The 19,488-nt window shown below is 37.5% G+C and overlaps 1 long non-coding RNA gene across 2 annotated transcripts in view; it reads left to right on the top strand.

Annotated features, from left to right (window-relative positions):
• The window catches only part of LOC130541389 (uncharacterized), a 195,717-nt gene that overhangs the window by 82,138 nt on the left and 94,091 nt on the right, over positions 1-19,488 (top strand). For both annotated transcript variants that reach the window (XR_010111477.1, XR_010111478.1), the window contains exon 2: positions 10,729-10,824. This is a non-coding gene — a long non-coding RNA (uncharacterized LOC130541389). The remainder of the gene's footprint in view (positions 1-10,728; positions 10,825-19,488) is intronic.

The raw sequence follows: 19,488 nt of genomic DNA, 5'->3' as shown, positions 1-19,488 counted from the left end.
TCTACTAAAAATACAAAAATTAGCTGTGTGTGGTGGTGTGTGCCTGTAGCCCCAGCTACTTGGGAGGCTGAGATATGAGAATTGCTTGAATCTGGGAGGCAGAGGTTGCAGTGAGCCAAGATCACACTACTGCAGTCCAGCTTGGGCAACAAAGTAGACTCCATCTCAATAAATAAAATTATAATTTTACTTTTATAATTAAAATTATAAAAGTAAAAGTATAATTAATCCATCACCTTAGTACAATGCTTTACAAACTGCAGTATTCTGTATAAAACTTTCTCTATTTTTGCTATATTCATATACTTTAATATTTACTTACTACTCTTCTTTAGGTTGAGTTAAATCATTGAAATTCAATACTTACTTTAGCCTTGTCTTAAGCAAAAATGTTTGTGCAATAACATTTTGTTGTTCAAGCAATAGTTTTTCAATACACATTAAGACAAAAAGTGTACACTTAGGTATGACCTAAAATTGTTTTGCCAATTTCCAGTCATGTGTATTCCATGCCCTTAGAAAAATACTACCTAAAACCATCTGGGATGTATTATGACTCTGTGTGAACATTCTTCATGGAATAAAGTAGCAAAGAAATTTCTAATATGGTCAATTCACAAGTTTTTATATGAGAATAGAGGAGCATATTACCACAGGATCTGCCTTGCAAGAGCTCCTGAGGGAAGCACTAAATATGGAAAGTAAAAATGGTTACCATCCACTACAAAAACATACTGAAGTACAAGGACCAGTGACACTATGGAGCAATCACATAAACAAGTTTGCAAAATAATCAGCTAGCATCATGATGACAGGATCAAATCTACACATAACAATACTACCCTTAAATGTAAATGAGCCAATTAAAAGACACAGAATGCCAAGCTGGATAAAGAACCAAGACCCATCAGTATGCTGTCTTCAAGAGACCCATCTCACATGCATAGACACACATAGGCTCAAAATAAAGGGATGGAGGAAATTTACCAAGCAAATGGAAAAATAGAGAAAAGCAGGGGTTATACTGACAAAACAGACTTTAAATCAACAAAGATAAGAAAAAGAGGGGCATTACATAATGGCAAAGGGTTCAATTCAACAAGAAGAGCTATCTACACTAAACATATATGCACTCAATACAGGAACACCCTGATTTATAAAAGCAGTGCTTAGAGACATACAATGAGACTTAGACTCCCACACCATAATAGTGGGAGACTTTAACACTCCACTGACAATATTAGACAGATCATCAAGACATAAAATTAACAAGGATATTCGGGACTTGAACTCAGCTCTGGATCAAGTGGACCTGATAGACATCTACAGAACTCTCCACCCAAATTCAACAGAATATACATTCTTCTCATGGCCACATGGCACTTACTCTAAAATTGATCACATAATTGGGAGTAAAACACTCCTCAGCAAGTACAGAAGAACTAAAATGGTAACAAACAGTCTTTCAGACCTCAGCACAATCAAATTAAAACTCAAGACTAAGAACTTCTCTAAAAACCACACAACGACATGGAAATTGAATAACCTGCTCCCCAATGACTCTTGAAAAAACAATGAAATTAAGGAAGGTATCAAGAAATTCTTTGAAACTAATGAGAACAAAGGGATAATGTGCCAGAATCTCTTGGATGCATCTAAAGCAGTGTTAAGAGGGAAATTTATAGCACTAAATGCCCATATCAAAAAGCTAGAAAGATCTCAAGTTAACAATCTAACATCTCAACTAAAAGAATTAGAGAACCAAGAATAAACCCCAAAGCTAGCAGAAGACAAGAAATAACCAAGATTGGAGCTGAACTGAAGGAGATAGGGACATAAAAAATCCTTCTAAAAAAATCAACAAATCCAGGAGCTGGTTTTCTGGAAAAACAAATAAATAAATAAATAAAATAGGTAGACTGCTAGCTAGACTAATAGAGAAGAAAAGAGAGAATAATCAAATAAACACAATCAGAAATGATAAGAGGGATATCACCACTGACCCCAGAGAAATACAAACAACCATCAGAGAATACCATAAACACCTCTATGTACATAAACTAGAAAATTGAGAAGAAATGGATAAATACCTGGACACATACACCCTCCCAAGACTGAACCAGGAAGAAATGGAATCCCTGAATAGACCAATAATGAGTTCTAAAATTGAAGCAGTAATAAATAGCCTACCAACCAAAAAAAGCCCAGGACCAGATGGAGTCACAGCTGGATTCTATCAGAGGTACTAAGAAGAGCTGGTACCATTTCTACTGAAACTATTCCAAAAAATTAAAAAGGAGGGACTTCTCCCTAACTCATTCTGTGAGGCCAGCATCATTCTGATAACAAAACCTGGAAGAGATATAAGAAAGCAAGAAAACTTCAGGCCAATATCCTTGATGAACACTGATGCAAAAATCCTCAGTAAAATACTGGCAAACCAAATTCAGCAGCACATCAAAAATGTGTATCCACTACAAACAAGTTCGCTTCATCCTGGGATGCAAGGTTGGCTTAACATACGCAAATAAGTATGATTCATCACATAAACAGAACCAAAGACAAAACCATGTGATTATCTCAATTCATGCAGAAAAGACCTTCAGTAAAATTCAACATCCCTTCATGTGAAAAACTCTCAATAAACGAGGTTTTAAAGGAACATACCTCAAAATAACAAGAGCCATATATGACAAACCCACAGCCAATAACATACTGAATGGGTAATAGCTGGAAGCATTCCCCTTGAAAACGGGCACAGACAAGGATGCCCTCTCTCACCACTCCTATTTAACATACTGTTGGAAGTTCTGGTCAGGGAAATTAGGCAAGAGAAAGAAATAAATTGTATTCAAATAGGAAGAGAGGAAGTCAAATTATCTTTATTTGCAGATGACATGATCCTATATCTAGAAAACCCCTTAGTCTCAGCCAAAAGCTTCTTAAGCTGATAAGCAACTTCAGCAAAGTCTCAAGATACAAAATCCATGTGAAAAAATCACTAGCATTCTTCTATACACCAAGAGGCAAGCAGCAGAATCAAATAATAAATAAGCTCTAATTCACAATTGGTGTAAAAAGAATAAAATACCTAAGAATACAGCTAACAGGGAAGTGAAGGACCTCCTCAAGGAGAACAGCAAGGCACTGTTCAAAGAAATCAGAGAAGATACAAATGGAAAAACACTCCGTGCTCATGGATAGGAAGAATCAATATCATGAAAATGGCCACACTGCTCAAAGTAATTTATAGATTCAATGCTATTCCCATTAAACTACCATGGCATTCTTCACAGAATTAGAAAAAACTATTTTAAAATTCAATGGAACCAAAAAAGAGCCCAAATAGCCAAGACAATCCTAAGCAAAAAGGACAAATCTGGAGGCATCATGCTACCTGACTTCAAACTATAGTACAAGGCTATAGTAACCAAAACAGCATGGTACTGGTAGAAGAACAGACACACAGACCAATGGAACAGAATATAGAACTCAGAAATAAGACTTCACACCTATAACCTTCTGATCTTCAACAAACCTGACAAAAATGAGCAATGGGGAAAGGATTCCCTATTTAATAAATGGTGCTGGGACAACTGGCTAGCCATATGCACAAAATTGAGACTGGACATCTTCCTTACATCATATACAAAAATCAACTCAAGATGGATTAAAGACTTAATGTAAAAAATGCAAAACCAAAAACCATAAAAACTCTAGAAGAAAATCTGGGCAATACCATTCAGGACATAGGCATGGACAAAGATTTAATGACAAAGATACAAAAAGCAGCTGGAACAAAAGCAAAAATTGACAAGTGGGATCTAATTAAACTAAAGAGCTTCTGTAAAGCAAAAGAAACAATCATCAGAGTGAACAGACAACCTACAGAATTGGAGGAAAGTTTTGCAATCTATCTGTCTGACAAAGGTCTAATATCCAACATCTACAAGGAACTTAAACAAGTTTACAAGAAAAAAAAAACCAACCCCATTAAAAAGTAGGCAAAGGACATGAACAGACATTTATCAAAAGAAGACATATATGTAGCCAAGAAACATATGAAAAAATGCTCAACATCACTGATCATTAGAGAAATGCAAATCAAAACCACAATGAGATACCATCTCACACCAGTCAGAATGGCTATTATTAAAAAGTCAACAAACAACAGATGCTGGCAATGTTGTGGAGAAAAAGGAATGCTTTTACACTGTTGGTGGGAGTGTAAATTAGTTCAACCCTTGTGGAAGACAGTGTGGTGATTCCTGAAAGACCCAGAGGCAGAAATACCACTTGACCCAGCAATCCCATTATTGGGTATATACCCAAAAGAATATAAATTATTCCAGTATAAAGATATATGCACACATATGTTCATTCCAGCACTATTCACAATAACAAAGACATGGAACTGATTTAAATGTCCATCAATGATAGACTGGATAAAGAAAATATGATACATAAACACTATGGAATACTATTCAGCCATAAAAAGGAGTGAGATCACGTCCTTTACAGGAACATAAATAGAGCTGGAAGCCGTTATCCTCAGCAAAATAATGCAGAAACTGAAAACCAAATACTGGATGTTCTCACTTAAGAGCTAAATGATGAGAACACATGGACCCTTGGGGGAAACAGCACACACTGGGGCCTGTAGGAGGGTGGGAGGGTGTGAGGAGGGAGAGCATCAGGAAGAATAGCTAATGGATGCTGGGCTTAATACCTAGGTGACGGGATACTCTGTGTAGCCAACAACCATGGGACACATTAACCTATGTAACAAACTTTCACATCCTGCACATTTACCCTTGAACTTAACATAAAAGTTGGGGAAAAAGAGGAGTATAGATAACTGAAAATATCAAATAATTGGAAAATCAGCATAAATTTTTCTCTTCTTTTTCTGTTTCAGTGGAGATGAAGAGTCAGATCATCATGCTATTGTAGTGGGTACAAATTTCAAAGTTATAAAGTTGGCTGTGCAAATATGACAGTTTCTTTCTTTATAATTGCACTTAGGTCTTGTGACTCCATTCCTGCCATTGTTGGAGAATGTAATCTAGTTACTTAGAGGTCGATGTAGGTATTAGTGAATTTTGTCTCATCTTTTTTTAAAAGTAAATACTTTATCAATTAAGGTTCTTCTTTCCCCCCCTTTTTTTTCCTTGTCCCAGGAGGAAATAAAGTTCAGCCCCGGCAGAATGGGTGAGATAGGTGGTGGTCTCATATGTCATGCCGACATTGGTCTTTAGGTGCTTTGCAGTCACCTGCTCTTTTTCCTGCACAGATAGTTTTCTCCATCCCCCTACATCTGCTGTCCAGCGTCTGCCATAATCTCTAGTTTGTATGGCCTTCATCACATTCCCTGACAGTATCTCCTCATCAAAACCATGTGATTCAGTCTGGCTCACTGATTCTCCCCAGGCCTCTTGTGCCACCCATTTCTAGGTGTATGAATTACTCTCTCACACCAGATCTGGCCTGTGAGGTGTCCTTAGATCCTTTGACCCTCTCGCTTGGTGTTCCACTCTATCCTAGGCTGCTTGTGTGACTTCTCTAAAAGTTTTGCAGTCTCCTCTGGCTATACTCTGGGAATTAAGATACTGGTTCTTTTGCTTTATAATTCCCCAAGATTGTTAGAGGTTTCTATTTTCCTCTCACCCACATTCCTGGGGCTTCATATCCGAGTCCAGATTCTCTACTTCTCTCTCTCTTTGCAGATTCCTTTCTTTCTAGTTCAGTGGTGTTTAAAAAAAACTTTTCGTGTGTGTGGGAAAAACTGTTTCTATATCCGCATTCCTTATTTCACACTGTGTAGTTTATGGTGTGAACTTTATATGCTGAGACTGCCAGGCTATTAGTCTTTTGAAGCTCATAAACCACTCTTCTTTACTCTATGAGCCCACCTATTACAACTAAAAACCTTGCCTTTCAAGCCTATTTGATTTTTGGAGGTAAAAACCTGATTCCTGAAAGTTTTGAATCCTAAACCATTCTCATGGTAGTGTGTCTCTGAATTAATGCAGAAGGATTAAATACAGGGAAGTTGGAGGAAAGGGGAGGCATACAGTTGACACCTAAAACTTTGATACATTATGCAAAAAAAAATTCATAACACATTATGCATACGGATTCTTCATCTGTGTATGCACCTTAAACTGTTATTTTATTATCTTTGTTTTTCAGACAAAACAAGAATTCTAACCCTTAATTTGTGTGTTTTTTTCTTTTAGTTCTCATTTTTAAAGTCCTTAAACAAATTTGCTGGCTCTGTATGATCCTCATATTTTGGGGTACCATAGTTATAAAGGCGAATAAACATCTATACTTGCGTAGCATTTTAAATTTTAATTAGAAAAGCTTCTCTTATAAATACCTCTAATTGTGTGGCTCCAGTGGCTCAATCGGTTAGCGTGCGGTACTTATAAATACCTCTAATTTTTCCCATGATTCTATTACGGAGACATTACTCACAAAGACAAGGAAACTGAGGCTCAGAGAAGTGTAACTATGAAGCAGTAAGACTAACTTTTTAAATGACTAATTTTGAAATAAAAATCATAACTATATAAAGTGTTTTTGTAGCATAAAATTACATATTTATATGTAGTATTAATATGCTTATGTAAATATATCTTAAAGTTTGGTAATGGAAATATATGCAGTATATGTATAGTCAAAAGTGTTATCTTAATAATATCAATTGCACAATACTTTGTTTTATTATTTTGAAATTACTTTTTCTTTATCCAAGTGATACATGCACATAGTTAAAAAATTAAGTTAAGCTAAAAGGGTATCTGACCCAGTCTAGTTCTCCACTTCAGAAGGAAGCATTTCAAGTCTTAGAGGGGTTTTATCTGACATTAACCTTCATATTTCTAAAAAGATACACTTACATTGTTATTTTTTGGTCTAGCAATTTTAGACATTATCTACTGACTTCCTCTTAAAATAGTTGAGGATTTATTGTCATTCCAACAGTGCTATATTAGAAAAATGTTGATATAACTAAACTTATAAATGAAGTCAGGCAAGCTTAGAATCACTTTTATCATGATTAGATATTAGCAAAATTATTCTTTTCTCTGCAGTTTCTATTTTATTTTAGCCATTTGAGTATTGTTGAGTTGTAGTGCCTCATTTGAATTTGTTCATTTTGTTCCTGAAATAATTTTTTATAACTTTTAATTTGAAGAGAAAACACTCTACCATATGTATGCTCATGTGCACGTGTGCACACACACACACAGTGACAGGAAATGTTAAAAAATAATGAAAAACATACTTCAGAAAAGCTTGCATTTATTTCTTAATATTTAAAAAATAAAGAGTTGCCCCAGATTTGCAGATAGTTTGAAATGTTTTTCAATTTTTTTCTGATAACTTTACTTACATTAGTAATTACGCTAGTAAAAATTCAATCCTAGTAGGTTTGTTGAAAATTTCCTTTGAACTTTCTGCATATTTTCACTATGACATTTTCATTTGAAATAATTGGGTTGGATTAAAAATGTCAATAAATTCTTTTCAGTTCATGAAATCTCGCATCTAGCTGGAGAGTTATATAAAATTAATTACCCGATGAAAATAGTAAATTATAATCTAGTCACATAAAAACTGCTGAAGAGCAAGAGCTATTTTATTGATGCTTAGAATATTGACTGGCTTAAACAGAAATAAAAATATTTGAAATATTATTTTATCTTGGTGAAATTTTTGGTCAGCAGTATTTTTGATGCAGAAAACATATTTAAAAATCAATTTTCACTTGATTGTAGAGACAATAACATTGTCCATTATATATCAAATCATGATTCCAATGAAGATTAGTGTTCTTTTGTTTAAAAGGCTGTCAAATGTCAAGTAACTTTTAATTGCTGAAGCAATTGTCTTTGACCCTGCTAACAAAGGATTCTGAATTCTTTTGTCTAAAAATAGCCAGAAGTTTTCGTCATTGGGGTTTAAGTATGCTTGTCATACTGGCAAAATCCGTATACAGTACTCTTCTTGCACCTTAAAATAATCAAGGTATGCTAAACCCTATTCCAATTGCATGGAGGAATATGTTCGCAGAATACATTTAACAAGTACAGTCATCTACTGCGATATTGTTTTCATGGTCATGTTTATATTTCCTTTGTTATAATATAACTTGGGCATACCCGCCATCAGGAGTTATGAGAGTTGTAGCATAACTGTTAGAATAATTTGATTATGCACAGGTAATAGAATATTGATACACTTAAGTCTGTGAGATTTCACCTTATGGAGACTCGGTACTAAAGTAAATCATATGTGCTATAGATTGTAATAGCAAAAAAAACAAAAAACAAAAAAAGGCTAAATTTTCATTCACAAAATGCTGTTAAAGTAAATTATGGGGTGCCCATTTGGAAAAAAATTTCTCAAAACACAGTGATAAATGATAAAGAACAAATTTTAGGGCTCATATATATAAATTTGTTTAAAATTTATTATGCACATGTCTAAGCTTGTATCTGCATGGGAAATTTCTGGAAAGAGATCTCCAAAGTGGAGAAGTGGTTAGGGGAAGGAAAGGAGACTTTATTTTTTATTACTTTCTGTATGGCTTGAATTTTTTTTTCTAAAGCCATGAGCAGCATTTCTATTACAGCTCTAAAATTAATTGATTAAAAACAGGCTCTTGCAAATATATGAATAGACATTTAAAAAAATATATAAATTACCAATAAACCTACAGAAAAATGTATGCCAGTAGTATCCTAATACTGTAGCCAGATTTTCTTAAAGTCTTGCCAAAGATGCACTTTATTTCAAGAACAATTTTTTTATTGATAATGATGTCATACTGATTTTGAATAATAGCCTAGTGATAGTCATAGCCAAAGGCAATATTGTTAAACTTTTAACTCTCATGAGCTCCAGTACACAATAAATTAGCTAGGTACCTAAATTTCACTACTGATTCTGGGACTAAAAACTATAGGGTAAATATCTTAGGGTTATAAAACCAAGGGACACCATATTATTATCTGTGGAAACATATCTTACCTCTACTTTGTTCAAAGGCCTGCAGTACTGGATCTAATTTACATTTATTGTGCAGGGCCTCCTACCAAAACCTGTAGTAGTCCACATTTTTACAGAAATAAATTTTTTATGATTGGACTGAAACATGAAGCATTTATGTGTAGCTTGCTCCAAGTACTGAATATAATTACTCTTGGCTTCCCAGCAGTCCTTGTTAAATCCAGCCATCATGTTCAAGACCTGTGGTTTTATGGGACAGTCAGAGTACATTTTCGTCTGTACAGTTTACAGATAATTTCTCCAGAAGGCAGTGAGGGAATGAGGTTCTACCCTTTCTTTCAGCATCTCCACTGCTTGATCCAACTGTTTGAACAATTATATGCAGGGTTACACAACACAAGGAAGGGGAAATGATAATTTCCAACTATAAGATCTATATCTAAACTGTTAACTGATAATGAAGAAAATTTAAATTAATAAATGATTAACAGAGCTGGATTCTTTTTTTTCTTTTTTTCTTTGCGATGGAATCTTGCTCTGTCACCCAGGCTGGAGTGCAGTGGTGCAATCTCAGCTCACTGCAACCTCTGTCTTCCAGGTTCAAGCAATTCTTGTCCCTCAGCCTCCTGAATAGCTGGGACTACAGGTGTGTGCCACTACGCCCAGCTGATTTTTGTAGTTTTAGTAGAGATGGGGTTTCACCATGTTGGCCAGGCTGGTCTCGAACTCCTGACCTCAAGTGACCCACCTGCCTCGGCCTCCCAAAGTGCTGTGATTACAGGTGTGAGCCACCACGCCTGGCCAAGAGTTAGATTCTAGAAATATGATCAGCTATTACAAACTAGTGGTCTTGTATGTATTTGGCTGGCACAGCTTTTCTAAAACTTTAAACTTGAATGGCTTTTTAGGCCAATAATGTACTCTCTAGCTCACCACAAGCAGCACTACTTCCTAAATTTTTATTCCTACCTTTTCCCACATTTACATCCATACACTTGTCTTCTGAAGGGATTTGAGAATCTATTTGCTTTGACATTCCTTAACTTCTTGCCATCTAAGAGTATTAAGTTATAATTTTAAAGTAATAGGGTGAGAGGTGTAGCGATCATAGGGAAGTAATCTTCCTAGTTCTAATAGGGTAGGAATGGTGATTCTGTGGAATCTTTCTATTTCCGGCCTTACCTACTGTGATTTCTGAGCTTCCAAAGGGTTCATTAATCATGTAGGTATCAAGCAACTATGGACTTAAAACCTTGGAGAATGCACATGATAAGAAATTCTAGGTATGTCTTACCACAAAGCTGGATCAAGATCAGAAATAATGAATTCTTGTTTTAGATACCAGGATATTCAGAATTCTGGCATTAGCCAACATGCCTGTGCCTGCCCACCTGTACTTCCACCAAAGTTAAATTGTCAAGATTTCTGACAAAAGAGGCTTTTAGGCTTTGAGAGTGAGGTAACTTATCCTCTAAAATCCATGCTGTTACAAGCAATCTTGATAAATCTGGAGGGAGGGTTATCAAATCAGAGGCTCTGCATTTCATTTTCCTACTTGCTACATTTCAATTGAGAATTTTCAGCAATTGTGCTGTATAGTCTACAATTTTTTGAGGATAAAAGAAAATTCAGATATTTGTCTGTTTAAGCTTCGATAGCTATTGACTTACTAATGTTGACAGGGATCCACTGATCTAATTCTTCCAGGATGAAGTACAGCTTGGCTGACCCAGTTCTTGGGATGGGAGGATTAATGAACTCTCTAAACCAAACTTTTGGAGGAAAAGAACTTCAGAGGAGTTGGTAAGCATCCTACTTATGCGATTACTATTAATGACTGAATTCTTTGTTTCTGATTTTGTTAACAAAGTGAGAGAGCTGGTCACATTATTTTATTGACTGCTTAAACATTCAATTACTTGGAGACAAGATGCAAGAAGCTAGGATTGGTAGTGGCTAAGTAGGTGGGGGTTCTGGAGTTAGAGGGCCAGGGATTGAGGTCTGGCTCCTTCACATTTTGATTTGGGCATTGTCAAACTGTTTGATTTGGGCTTTCTCAGAGATTATCAGTTGCTTCTAGGGAGGGGATAAGTATGGGGGATAAGAGTTAGGGATAAGTATGTGGGATTTGTCATTAGCCTTCCTGTTTAAATCTTGCCCTGGTACTTCCAAATTGTGTGATCAGGAACATGATAAATGCTGAAAAATTTTTATCCTCTTCCCCCTTCTCTTCCTGCTCTTTTTTCCCTTCTACTTTTCTTCCACTTTAGTAGTAGTAGTGACAGTAGTAGTCGGCATAGTTGTAAAGGTTAATGGCATAATTTCTATGGTAACAGTAGAATTAGATGTTGGGGAAGATTACCATGGCAGACTCCTATATCACCAGAAACAAAATTTGTGTTCAGGGAACATACTTGAGGAGGGGAAGGGAGGGAAGCAAAGAAGATTGGGGCTAGTTAATGTTGGGAATATTATTTGGCAAGATCAACAGCATCTCTGGTGGTAGGCACTAATACAAAGTTTGAACATTAGCTGATGATAATAGGAGAATTGGAAATCAGAGTCTCATTTTCTGACTACTTTTCTCTGCAGTCTCTAGCCTGTTGGAAGTGGAATCTGAAAGTTTCTCAAAAAATGCTTTCTTGTTATAAAGAGTTCTTGTGTGAAAACCTGGAACTGAATACTAAGTATTCTTGGTCCATGCTCTTTACGTACCAACATAGAACAGCAAAGCATTTTTTTTTTTATACTTTAAGTTCTAGGGTACATGTGCACAACGTGCAGGTTTGTTACATATGTATACATGTGCCATGTTGGTGTGCTGCACCCATTACATTAGGTATATCTCCTAATGCTATCCCTCCCCCACCCCCCACCCCATGACAGGCCCTGGTGTGTGATGTTCCCCATCTTGTGTCCAAGTGTTCTCATTGTTCAGTTCCCTCCTGTGAGTGAGAACATGTGGTGTTTGGTTTTCTGTCCTTGTGATAGTTTGCTCAGAATGATGGTTTCCAGCTTCATCCATGTCCCTACAAAGGACATGAACTCATCCTTTTTTATAGCTGCATAGTATTCCACGGTGTATATGTGCCACATTTTCTTAATCCAGTCTATCATTGTTGGACATTTGGGTTGGTTCCAAGTCTTTGCTATTGTGAATAGTGCCGCAATAAACATACATTTGCATGTGTCTTTATAGCAGCATGATTTACAATCCTTTGGGTATATACCCAGTAATGGGATGGCTGGGTCAAATGGTATTTCTAGTTCTAGATCCCTGAGGAATCGCCACACTGTCTTCCACAATGGTTGAACTAGTTTACAGTCCCACCAACAGTGTAAAAGTGTTCCTATTTCTCCACATCCTCTCCAGCACCTTTGTTTCCTGATTTTATAATGACCACCATTCTAACTGGTGTGAGATGGTATCTCATTGTGGTTTTCATTTGCATTTCTCTGATGGCCAGTGATGATGAGCATTTTTTCATGTGTCTGTTGGCTGCGTAAATGTCTTCTTTTGAGAAGTGTCTGTTCATATCCTTTGCCCACTTTTTGATGGGGTTGTTTGATTTTTTTTTGTAAATTTGTTTGAGTTCAGTGTAGATTCTGGATATTAGCCCTTTGTCAGATGGGTAGATTGTAAAAATTTTCTCCCATTCTGTAGGTTGCCTGTTCACTCTGATGGTAGTTTCTTTTGCTGTGCAGAAGCTCTTTAGTTTAATTAGATCCCATTTGTCAATTTTGGCCTTTGTTGCCATTGCTTTTGGTGTTTTAGACATGAAGTCCTTGCCCATGCCTATGTCCTGAATGGTATTGCCTAGGTTTTCTTCTAGGGTTTTTATGGTTTTAGGTCTAACATTTAAGTCTTTAATCCATCTTGAATTAATTTTTATATAAGGTGAATGGAATGGACCCAGTTTCAGCTTTCTACTTATGGCTAGCCGGTTTTCCCAGCACCGTTTATTAAATAGGGAATTGTTTCCCCATTTCTTGTTTTTGTGAGGTTTGTCAAAGATCAGATGGTTGTAGATGTGTGGTATTATTTCTGAGGGTTCTGTTCTGTTCCATTGATCTATATTTCTGTTTTGGTACCACTACCATGCTGTTTTGGTTACTGTAGCCTTGTTGTATAGTTTGAAGTCAGGTAGCATGATGCCTCCAGCTTTGTTCTTTTTGCTTAGGATTGTCTTGGCAATGCAGGCTCTTTTTTGGTTCCATATGAACTTTAAAGTAGTTTTTTCCAATTCCGTGAAGAAAGTCATTGGTAGCTTGATAGGGATGGCATTGAATCTATAAGTTACCTTGGGCAGTATGGCCATTTTCATGATATTGATTCTTCCTATCTATGAGCATGGAATGTTCTTCCATTTGTTTGTGTCCTCTTTTATTTTGTTGAGCAGTGGTTTGTAGTTCTCTTTGAAGAGTTCCGTCACATCCCTTGTAAGTTGGATTCCTAGGTATTTTATTCTCTTTGAAGCAATTGTGAATGGTGGGAGTTCACTCATGATTTGGCTCTCTGTTTGTCTGTTATTGGTGTATAGGAATGCTTGTGGTTTTTGCACATTGATTTTGTGTCCTGAGACTTTGCTGTATTTGCTTATTAGGTTAAGGAGATTTGGGGGTGAGACGATGGGGTTTTCTAAATATACAATCATGTCATCTGCAAACAGGGACAATTTGACTTCCTCTTTTCCTAATTGAATACCCTTTATTTCTTTCTCCTGCCTGATTGCCCTGGCCAGAACTTCCAACACTATGTTGAATAGGAGTGGTGAGAGAGGGCATCCCTGTCATGTGCCAGTTTTCAAAGGGAATGCTTCCAGCTTTTGCCCATTCAGTATCATATTGGCTGTGGATTTATCATAAATAGCTCTTATTATTTTGAGATACATCCCATCAATACCTAGTTTATTAAGAGTTTTTAGCATGAAGGGCTGCTGAATTTTGTCGAAGGCCTTTTCTACAGCTGTTGAGATAATCATGTGGTTTTTGTCTTTGGTTCTGTTTATATGATGGATTACGATTATTGATTTGCATGTGTTGAACCAGCCTTGCATCACAGGGATGAAGCCTACTTGATCATGGTGGATTAGCTTTTTGATGCGCTGCTGGATTCAGTTTGCCAGTATTTTGTGGAGGATTTTTGCATTGATGTTCATCAGGGATATTGGTCTAAAATTCTCTTTTTTTGTTGTGTCTCTGCCAGGCTTTGGTATCAGGATGATGCTGTCCTCATAAAATGAGTTAGGAGGATTCCCTCTTTTTCTATTGATTGGAATAGTTTCAGAAGGAGTGGTACCAGCTCCTTTTTGTACCACTGGGAGAATTCGGCTGTGAATCCGTCTGGTCCTGGACTTTTTTTGGTTGGTAGGCTATTAATTATTGCCTCAATTTCAGAGCCTGTTATTGGTCTATTCAGGGATTTAACTTCTTCCTGGTTTAGTCTTGGGAGGGTGTATGTGTTGAGGAATTTATCCATTTATTCTAGATTTTCTAGTGTATTTGTGTAGAGGTGTTTATAGTATTCTCTGATGGTAGTTTATATTTCCATGGGATCAGTGGTGATATCCCCTTTATCATTTTTTTATTGCGTCTATTTGATTCTTATCTCTTTTCTTCTTTATTAGTCTTGTTAGTGATCTATCAATTTTGTTGATCTTATTAAAAAGCCAGCTCCTGGATTCACTGATTTTTTTGAAGGGTTTTTTGTGTCTCTGTCTCCTTCAGTTCTGCTCTGATCTTAGTTATTTCTTGCTTTCTGCTAACTTTTGAATGTGTTTGCTCTTGCTCCTTTAGTTCTTTTAATTGTGATGTTAGGTTGTTGATTTTAGGTCTTTCCTGCTTTCTCTTGTGGGCATTGAGTGCTCTAAATTTCCCTCTACACAGTGCTTTAAATGTGTCCCAGAGATTCTGGTATGTTGTGTCTTTGTTCTCTTTGGTTTCAAAGAACATCTTTATTTCTGCCTTAATTTCGTTATGTACCCAGTAGTCATTCAGGAGCAGGTTGTTCAGTTTCCATGTAATTGTGCCATTTTGAGTGAGTTTCTTAATCCTGAGTTCTAATTTGATTGCACTGTGGTCTGAGGACAGTTTGTTATAATTTCTGTTCTTTTGCATTTGCTGAGGTGTGCTTTACTTCCAACTATGTGGTCAATTTTGGAATAAGTGTGATGTGGTGCTGAGAAGAATGTATATTCTGTTGATTTGGGGTGGAGAGTTCTGTAGATGTCTATTAGGTCTGCTTGGTGCAGAGCTGAGTTCAAGTCCTGGATATCCTTGTTAACTTTCTGTCTTGTTGATCTGTCTAATGTTGACAGTGGGGTGTTAAAGTCTCCCATTATTATTTTATGGGAGTCTAAGTCTCTTTGTAGGTCTCTAAGGACTTGCTTTATGAATCTGGGTGTTCCTGTATTGGTTGCGTATATATTAAGGATAGTTAGCTCGTCTTGTTGTGTTGATCCCTTTACCATTATGTAATGCCCTTCTTTGTCTCTTTGGTCTTTGTTGGTTTAAGGTCAGTTTTTTTTTTTTTTTTCCGGAGATGGAATCTTGCTCTGTCGCCCAGGCTGGAGTGCAGTGGCATGATCTCGGCTCACTGCAAACTCCACCTCCCGGGTTCATGCCATTCTCCTGCCTCAGCCTCCTGAGTAGCTGGGACTACAGGCACCTGCCACCATGCCTGGCTAATTTTTTGTATTTTTAGTAGAGACAGGGTTTCACTGTGTTAGCCAGGATGGTCTTGATCACCTGACCTCGTGATATGCCCGCCTCGGCCTCCCAAAGTGCTGGGATTACAGGTTTAAGCCACTGCGCCCAGCCTAAAGTCTGTTTTATCAGAGACTAGCATTGCAACCCCTGCTTTTGTTTGTTTTCCACTTGCTTGGTAGATCTTCCTCCATCCCTTTATTTTGAGCCTATGTGTGTCTCTGCATGTGAGATGGGTCTCCTGAATACAGCACACTGATGGGTCTTGACTCTTTATCCAATTTGCCAGTCTGTGTCTTTTAGTTGGGGCATTTAGCCCATTTACATTTAAGGTTAATATTATGTGTGAATTTGATTCTGTCATTATTATGTTAGCTGGTTATTTTGCTTGTTAGTTGATGCAGTTTCTTCCTAGCCTCGATGGTCTTTACAATTTGGCTTGTTTTTGCAGTGGCTGGTACCGGTTATTCCTTACCATGTTTAGTGCTTCCTTCAGGAGCTCTTGTAAGGCAGGCCTGGTGGTGACAAAATCTCTCAGCATTTGCTTGTCTGTAAAGGATTTTATTTCTCCTTCACTTATGAAGCTTAGTTTGGCTGAATATGAAATTCTGGGTTGAAAATTCTTTTCTTTAAGAATGTCGAATATGGGTTCCCACTCTCTACTAGCTTGTAGAGTTTCTGCTGAGAGATCTGCTATTAGTCTGATGGGCTTCCCTTTGTGGGTAACCCAACCTTTCTCTCTGGCTGCCCTTAACATTTTTTCCTTCATTTCAACCTTGGTGAATCTGACAATTATGTGTCTTGGGGTTCCTCTTCTTGAGGAGTATCTTTGTGGCGTTCTCTGTATTTCCTGAATTTGAATGTTGGCCTGCCTTGCTAGGTTGGGGAAGTTCTCCTGTATAATATCCTGAAGAGTGTTTTCCAACTTGGTTCCATTCTCCTTGTCACTTTCAGGTACACTAATCAAACACGGATTTGGTCTTTTCACATAGTCCCATATTTCTTTTTTTTTTCTTTATTATTATTATACTTTAAGTTTTAGAGTACATGTGCACAATGTGCAGGTTAGTTACATATGTATACATGTGCCATGCTGGTGCGCTGCACCCACTAACTCGTCATCTAGCATTAGGTTTATCTCCCAATGCTATCCCTCCCCCCTCCCCCCACCCCACAACAGTCCCCAGAGTGTGATGTTCCCCTTCCTGTGTCCATGTGTTCTCATTGTTCAATTCCCACCTATGAGTGAGAATATGCGGTATTTGGTTTTTTGTTCTTGCGATAGTTTATTGAGAATGATGATTTCCAATTTCATCCATGTCCCTACAAAGGACATGAACTCATCATTTTTTATGGCTGCGTAGTATTCCATGGTGTATATGTGCCACATTTTCTTAATCCAGTCTATCATTGTTGGACATTTGGGTTGGTTCCAAGTCTTTGCTGTTGTGAATAATGCCGCAATAAACATATGTGTGCATGTGTCTTTATAGCAGCATGATTTATAGTCCTTTGGGTATATACCCAGTAATGGGATGGCTGGGTCAAATGGTATTTCTAGTTCTAGATCCCTGAGGAATCGCCACACTGGGTTCCACAATGGTTGAACTAGTTTACAGTCCCACTGACAGTGTAAAAGTGCTCCTATTTCTCCACATCCTCTCCAGCACCTGTTGTTTCCTGACTTTTTAATGATTGCCATTTAACGCCGCATATCTACAACTATCTGATCTTTGACAAACCTGAGAAAAACAAGCAATGGGGAAAGGATTCCCTATTTAATAAATGGTGCTGGGAAAACTGGCTAGCCATATGTAGAAAGCTGAAACTGGATCCCTTCCTTACACCTTATACAAAAATCAATTCAAGATGGATTAAAGACTTAAACGTTAGACCTAAAACCATAAAAACCCTAGAAGAAAACCTAGGCATTACCATTCAGGACATAGGCATGGGCAAGTACTTCATGTCTAAAACACCAAAAGTAATGGCAACAAAAGCCAAAATTGACAAATGGGATCTAATTAAACTAAAGAGCTTCTGCACAGCAAAAGAAACTACCATCAGAGTGAACAGGCAACCTACAAAATGGGAGAAAATTTTCACAACCTACTCATCTGACAAAGGGCTAATATCCAGAATCTAGAATGAACTCCAACAAATTTACAAGAAAAAAACAAACAACCCCATCAAAAAGTGGGCGAAGGACATGAACAGACACTTCTCAAAAGAAGACATTTATGCAGCCAAAAAACACATGAAAAAATGCTCACCATCACTGGCCATCAGAGAAATGCAAATCCAAACCACAATGAGATACCACATAGTCCCGTATTTCTTGGAGGTTTTGTTCATTACTTTTTACTCTTTTTTCTCTCAACTTCTCTTCTTGCTTCATTTCATGCATTTGATCTTCAATCACTGATACACTTTCTTCCACTTGATTGAATCAGCTACTGAAGCTTGTGCATGTGTCATGTAGTTCTCGTGCCATGGTTTTCAGCTCCATCAGGTCATTTAAGGTCTTCTCTCTGCTGTTTATTCTACTTAGCCATTCATCTAATCTTTTTGCAAGGTTTTTAGCTTCTTTGCTCTGGGTTCGAACATCCTCCTTTAGCTTGGAGAGGTTTGTTATGACTGATCTTCTGAAGCCTCTTTCTGTCAACTCGTCAAAGTCATTCTCTGTCCAGCTTTGTTCCATTGCTGGCGAGGAGCTGCGATCCTTTGGAGGAGAAGAGGCGCTCTGATTTTTAGAATTTTCAGCTTTTCTGCTCTGGTTTCTCCCTATCTTTGTGGTTTTATCTACCTTTGGTCTTTGATGATGGTGACCTGTAAATGGGGTTTTGGTGTGTATGTCCTTTTTATTGGTGTTGATGTTATTCCTTTCTGTTTGTTAGTTTTCCTTCTAACAGTCAGGACCCTCAGCTGCAGGTCTGTTTGAGTTTGCTGGAGGTCTACTCCAGACCCTGTTTGCTTGGGTGTCACCAGTGGAGGCTTCAGAACAGCAAATACTGCAGAACAGCAAATGTTGCTGCCTGATCCTTCCTCTGGAAGTTTCATCTCAGAGGGACACCCGGCTGTTTGAGGTGTCAGTCGGCCCCTCCTGGGAGGTGTCTCTCAGTTAGGCTACTCAGAGGTCAGGGACCCACTTGAGGAGGCAGTCTGTCCGTTCTCAGGTCTCAAACTCCATGCTGGGAAAACCACTGCTCTCTTCAAAGTTCAGTTGGAAATGCAGAAATCATCCGTCTTCTGTGTTGCCCATGCTAGGAGCTGTAGACTGGAGTTGTTCCTATTTGGCCATCTTAAAATACCAATTACATTGTTTTTTTTTTTTATAAACTGATTCTTTACCATCCCAATCCTCCAGACTTCCCATTAGCATTCTCCAAGTTATTATGAGTTCATGAGGGACCTGGCCCTGGAAGATGTTCAGTAATATCTTTTGAACTGAATCCCTTCCAACATTGACATGCTTCTTCTTCTTTTCTGTTTTGCAAGAGCTTTACTTTCACTTTATTCTAAAGTTTCCAACTAGTCTAAAACAATGTCAGACACAAACATTTTTCTTGAATTCACACAATCACACAAGATATCAATCTCTCAATATCTCTTTGGTTCTATTTTTTACTGTAAAACAATTTGGTGGTATGGTTTATCTAGCCCGTCAACAGAATTATGACCCATACTTGTCAACCTCTGGTAAATTCTACCATGATAATTTTTTTTTTTTTGAGATGGAGTTTCGCTCTGTTGCCCAGGCTA

Source organism: Pan paniscus, chromosome 2, assembly GCF_029289425.2.
Source record: "Pan paniscus chromosome 2, NHGRI_mPanPan1-v2.0_pri, whole genome shotgun sequence".
Classification (NCBI taxonomy): Eukaryota; Metazoa; Chordata; class Mammalia; order Primates; family Hominidae; genus Pan; species Pan paniscus.
The sequence above is the reverse complement of the archived record's forward strand: the minus strand, read 5'-3'. Positions and strand labels throughout refer to the sequence as shown.